The sequence below is a fragment of the Gracilinanus agilis genome, chromosome 3 (assembly GCF_016433145.1).
Source record: "Gracilinanus agilis isolate LMUSP501 chromosome 3, AgileGrace, whole genome shotgun sequence".
Taxonomy (NCBI): Eukaryota; Metazoa; Chordata; class Mammalia; order Didelphimorphia; family Didelphidae; genus Gracilinanus; species Gracilinanus agilis.
The window spans coordinates 407093528-407100224 of NC_058132.1; positions in this window are offsets into that span (position 1 = coordinate 407093528).

Sequence of the window (6697 nt, forward strand, 5' to 3'; positions counted from 1 at the left end):
GTGTTTCTGTGAAAACCCCACAGATTTGGTGCTTTGAGCTTTTTTGTATGTGTAGATGGATGGAACCCCAGCTGCAAAGTCAGGGACAAGTACTGTATTTCATGCAAAGCAACCCCCGAAAAAATTATAGCATTGATGAACTCAAAGCCAGTCATTTTGTCAATAGACTTATGCTATGCATGAGGAGAGATGAACACAAAAACGTTTCTGAATTTGAGTGCTGGTTTCCTATTTGTTTCAGAACCTTCAGCATGCAAATGGGTGGTTCTGGAAAGGCTAGATGAAACCAAAGAGTATCCAGAGGGCAATGAGATTATTCAGCCCAGAAGAGAACTATAAGTACTAAGCAAGAATGTCCCCAGAATTGGGGAGTTTGGACAGAAATGTCACTCTCTGGGACAAAAGGTAGCAAGAATCAACCTCAAATGGATGAAGTTAGTCATTGGCAGAAGTGACTCAGTCTAGATGGTTAGAGTAGCTCTACCCTAATAGCTAGCATGTACACTTGTAAAATGTTTCTCTTGTACACTTATAAACCCTTTGGTTTTATATTCCCAGAATGGCTTAAGAAATCTCCCAACAAAAAATATTTATAGCCACGCTCTTTGTGGTGGCAAAAAACTGGAAAATGAGGGTATGCCCTTCAATTGGGGAATGGCTGAACAAATTGTGGTATCTGTTGGTGATGGAATACTATTGTGCTCAAAGGAATAATGAACTGGAGGAATTCCATGTGAACTGGAAAGACCTCCAGGAATTGATGCAGAGTGAAAGGAGCAGAGCTAGAAGAACATTGTACACAGATACCAATACACTGTGGTAAAATCGTATGTCATGGACTTCTGTTCTAGCAGCAATGCAATGACCAGGACTATTTTGAGGGATTTATGGAAAAGAATGTTACCCACATTCAGAGGAAGAACTGCAGGATTGGAAACACAGAAGAAAAACAACTGCTTGAACACATGGGTTGATGTAGACATGATTTGGGAAGTAGACTCTAAACGTCCACCCCAATGCAACTATCAATAATATGGAAATATGTCTTAATAGATGACACATGTTAAAACCAGTGGAAGTGTGAGTCAGCTACAGGGGGTTGGGATGGGGGTAGGGGTTGGGAGGTGGTTCAGGGGAGAGTAAGAACATGAATCATGTAACCATGGAAAATTTTTCTAGAAAATAAAAATTTTAATTAAAAAAATCTCCCAATAGTTGTTTCCTATATATAGTAACAAAAGCAATTCTCTTCAACTTCTATTACTATCAAAAGACTAGGGTATTTCTCAGATGCCAAGAAGGCAATATAATTATAGCCTATGGGATAAAGAATCATCTTGGACATTCAATTTTTATGAGAGACACTTTGTTTTGCCAGCTTTTGAATTGAGAGCCCCAGATTTGCATCATAGCTCTGCCACTTACTTATTCTGAGACTGTGAGCAGAAAAGTTATTCAGTTTCTCTAAGCCTCAGCTTCCTCATCTCCCAAATGGGGAATAATAATATTCACATCTATTTCCTTCAGAGGTTGACTTGAAGAGTGAGCTTTGTAAACTTTAATGGGACCTATAAAAATGTGTTGTTATTACTATTGTTAGTGCTAAATTATAGAACATAAATGGCAAATTCAAACAGAAAAGTTGGGGTGGTCCACATGAAGTCTGGGTAAAGGAGAGCTAAAGAATGTATCCATGTATCTCTAGCACTCCCTCAGAGAAGGATGATAATCTGGTTTTAATGACAGATATTATTTAATGGAGGAAACATTTAGTCTCCCTTATTAAGCTGTCTTCTGATGCTCTCAAGGAGAGAATCTCTCCTTGAATACAATCTCACGAAATGTAGGTGCTCTATGCAAATAGCCAGTCCCAATCACATTGTCCAATACTGTCTTCAACACATATTAGCTGTAACAGTGATTGCTTCCTAAGAGTCTGATGACTCCTAGTGAAACCGAAAAATCTGAATTTCTTACTCAGCAACATTGTTCTATGGTGACACCCTCAGCCAGTGCAGCCAGCTCAGCTTTCTAATACCATCTTTTCCATGTAGTCCAAACATAGCTCATAAGGAAGACTCAGTTCCTCATGGGTACTGTGCCCTTTTTTTGTGCCTGTGTCCCTCTTTTAGTGTGTAGTTTGTTCAGCTTGGACTACAGAGACATAATCATTATGCAGTCTCCATGTTGTGCAATAATTTTCTTATTTTTTATTCAGGCGTTTCAGTCATGTATAACTCTTTGTGACCCCTATTTGGGGTTTTCTTGGCAAAGATACCATAGAGTTTTGTCATTTCCCTCTCTAACTCACTTTACAGATAACAAAACTGAGATTAAACAGTACTAAGTGACTCTCCTAAGGTCATACAGCTAATAAGTGTCTGAGGCCAAATTTGGACTCATGAAGATAATTCTTCCTGATTTTAAGGCTAGTGCTCTACTAAACCACCTTGCTGCCAGAACTCATTATCCTATTAAAATTATATCATGTCTGCCTCTTTAAGACCCTATTCGAGGTTTTCTTGGCAGAGATAGGGAATGTTTCACCATTTCCTTCTCCAGCTTATTTTACAGATGAGAAAATCAGGATTAAGTGATTTCTCCACGGTCACACAGCCAGTAAGAGTCTGAGGCCATATTTGAATTTACAAAGATGAGTCTTCCTGATTCCAGGCCAAGGCTGTGCACCTAGCTGCCTATTTCTCTTGTGTGCTAGATTAAACTCATTGGATTTATATTCCCAGTGTACACAAATCATTTTTTAAAACTCTTACCTTCTGTCTTAGATCAATACTAAATATCAGTTCCAAGGCAGAGGAGCAGTAAGGGCTGGGCAATTGGGGTTAAGTGACTTGCCCAAGGTCACCCAGCTAAGAAGTGTCTGAGACCAGATTTGAACCAAGGACCTCAGCTCTGGCTGAGCTGGCTCTCTATCCAATGAGGCACCCAGATGCTTCTTGCACAAGTTTTAAGAAATCTATTATTATTGTTATTGTATTATTATTATTGATTTATTATTATTAAATCTCTTATTATTATTAAAAGTCTCTTATGTGTAGTCTCAATATTAATGTTCTTTAGCTCCAGATGAATAGCCAATAAACTGCTTAAAAGGATGAAGCAACTAGAAGTAGTTATTTAAAGGTGAAATGTCCTGCAGAGCAGAGAAACAATTTGGCATAACTACTGTTAGAGGTGGTCACCTAGCTCAGTGGATTGAGAACCAGACCTAGAGATAGGAGGTCCTGGGTTCAAACTGTAAAAAATTAAATTAAGGTTTTGACTAAATATGTGAGAATTCTTATATAGTGGTCACCAATTTAAAGTATTATAGCTCAAGTCAAAATGACTTTTAATAGCTTTTATTTACAAAGAGGTAGAAAGAGTGAAAGTAGAGAAATACAAAAAGAAGGTAGAGAAGATGTCTAGTTTTTCACACTAAATAATGCTCTGGTCCTCAATTCAGCCTGGCAGGACTTGTTAACCCTCAACCTGAGAGCTCAGAGTTCCACCCATGTGGGCTCCTCCAAGAGGGAAAGTCCTCTCTGGAACTAATCTCTCTCCAGATGCCAAGAAAGGAAAGCCAGCTACTTACTCACCCAAGAGCAGTACAAGAGCCAAGGTTCCAAGTCCAAGTGGAGGTACAAGTTGTAGCTCCAAGCCACAGTCCCAGTCCAAGATCCGCCAAGCTAAAGATGGACAATTTCAGAGTCTTAGGCAGGGGGACCTTCATATGGAAAAGGTTGGAAAGTCAAAATTATTGAATGTTTACTAGAAAAGTTCCAGATAGTAGGAAAACCAACTGATTATGTATGCCGCAAGCCAACTGATGAGTTAGGGAATTGTTTTGGTGAGGGGGAGACCATTTCTTTTTAGATCAAGTGATTACTTAAAGCTGCCTAGAAAGATTGTGAATTCCATCACTATAGAAAAGAACACCAAAATGAAAAGCAGAAAAGTCTAGTTCATTTCTGTGTGACTTTGGGCAAGTCAATTCACTCCTCTGAGTCTTAGTTTCTTCAATGGTAAAACAAGTGTTATACTTAATGACTACCTTTGTTATTAATAGACTTCACATTCAAAAGTCAGCTTTATGATATAGCAGCCACAAAAACTAACATGATCTAAGGAATCATAAAGAGAAATATAGCATCCAAAAGTAAGAAGGTGTAAGTCCTGTGCTTATCACACCTTGTCCTTTGAAAGAAGAGGGACCAAGATGGTGTAGTAGAAGCTTGGCTCTATCCCACCATTAAACTATCTGGTTACTGAACAACTCACTTCTTACAAAAGACCAGGAGGATAATTTATATAACAAACACAATATTCTAAAAGCAAATGACTTTGAAAGCTAAAAGGACCCTGATCAGTACAACTAGGTATGCTTCCAGAGGATTAATAACAAAAACATAGAGATATGGGCTGTAAAGTGCAAGATAAGACATGTATTTTGTAGCCAGTCTTTGAGTTAATTTGTTTTGCTTGATTGTACCTATTTGTTTTGAGAAACTTGTTTTGGGGGCAGCTAGATAGCTCAGTAGATTGAGAGCCAGACCCAGATATGGGAGATCCTTGGTTCAAATCTGGCCTCAGACATTTCCTAGTTAGGTGACTCTGGGAGGAAGTCATTTATTCCTCACTGCCTAGCCCTTACTACTCTCCTATCTTGGAACCAATACATTGATTCTAAGACAGAAGTTAAGGGTTTAAAAAAAATTTTTTTTCTTCTCTATTTTTTTCACAATGTAGCAGCAAGTAGTAGAGAGAGAAAATAGATTTCCATTAGTCTAAAAGAATAGAAAGTTGGAGGAGATATGGCATGTTGCATGCACTTTCAGATGAGGTTATTGTATTATTAGTCTTAATTATTTTACTTTATCACAAGAGATTTCTCACAAAGTGGGAATAATTTGTAAATATCTGAAATGTAAAGACAAAACAGAATATTAAAACTTTTTAAAATAGAGTATTATATTCAATCTTCAATGCCACATTTTAAGAAGTATATTTACAAACTGAAAGGGGAGGGACAATAGGCAGATAATCAGAATGTTTAGAAGACCAGAGACTTTAACATATAAGAATTAGCTAAAGAAACTGGGGATGTTTAACCAGGGGATGAGAAGTCTTGGAAGCAGGTAGAAAGGAGGTGGGAAGCAGAAAAAGTGTACTAAAATCTGCTCAAACCTCCTTTAGAGAGCAGATTGTTAAATTTTCATTGTGAATATTTGCTCAAAAATTGTCAAATGCTTCAAATGGCTTGATTTATGTTATTGAATGTCAAACCTTAAGAAATTGACAGAGAAAAATGTTAATAATGCAGATAAAATTTAAAAGTGTCTCCTAGTGACTTTTTTTAAAAGTGCTATTTGTAAAAACATTTACTAGCAAAACCTTGGGAGAGAGACACATCGGAACTGTTTTCATCTATTTAAAGGGCTGTCCTGTGAAAGAAGCATTAAACTTGCTCTACTTAGCTTCAAAGGTCATATCTAGGAAGAGTGGGTGAGAATTGCAGAGAGGCAAATTTTGGCACAATGTAAATTTAATACACGTCCCAAAGCTCATTGATATGAAACTCTTTTCTCATTGGTGGAGACTAATCCTCCATCACTACATGTGAGGTGGGCAGAATTGACAAGAAGAGGAGAGAGGAATAATCTGGTCTCCTCAAGCTCTTCTTGTGGCTTGCAGCTTCAAGAAAGAAGACATGCAATTCCACTCTCTCTTCAGTTTCCTATCAGAAGAAAAAGACTAAAAAGAAGGAGACATGAGAGAGGAGCTAGCAATCTCAATCATGACCCTATTCTCAACTTACCATATTAGGAATTTAGGAGAATGAAATATGGGACTCTCAGATAAATGGAATTATCTCACTCCTAAAAGAAGAGCTTATTCAACCTATATTTCCTGATATATATCCTCATATGTGCACTTTCTCTGATTTCTATTTTTTTAACAACTTAGCTAAATGGATTTCTTTACTGTTTGCTTTGTGCATTGGTTGTAGAACTGACATTTGGTAGAAAGGAAGCCTTTGATAAAAAAAAATCTTGGAGCTCTCCTTTCCCATTTTAGAAATAACAAACAGGGATTTAGTTTAAACTTTAAAGTTACTTCCCCTAAAGTAGTGACAGCTAAAGGAGCAGATAGATATAATACTACCCAGTGATCTCCTTCTTTCGAAAGAGAGAAGAATAATTGACCACTAGCCCTAACTTCTTGTTTCTCCTCCTGGCTGGAATTAAAGTCCTCCTTGGAGAAGGACAGGAGGAGTCACTAGAGATGTATCTATTCAGGCCCCACTGAGAGCCCCAAGTATCGAGACAGCTATTATCCACTACATAAAACAACAACAACAACAACAACAACAAACTTTCTAATGATGAAAGCTGTCCAAAAATCAAATAGGCTACTACAAGAAATTATGGATGTTTCATCATTTTGTAGGTATTCATAAAGGGCCTGGATAACCACTTGTTAGAGATTTTGTGGATTCCTTTTGGGATACAGGTTGAACCTCTAAGTCATAGTATGTGGTAGTGCCTGAAAACCTCACTGATATATGTTAAAAAGAAAAAAGAGAAAAAGAAAGAAAGAAAGAAAGAAAGAAAGAAAGAAAGAAAGAAAGAAAGAAAGAAAGAAAGAAAGAAAGAAAGAAAGAAAGGAAGGAAGAAAGAAAGGAAGGAAGGAAGGA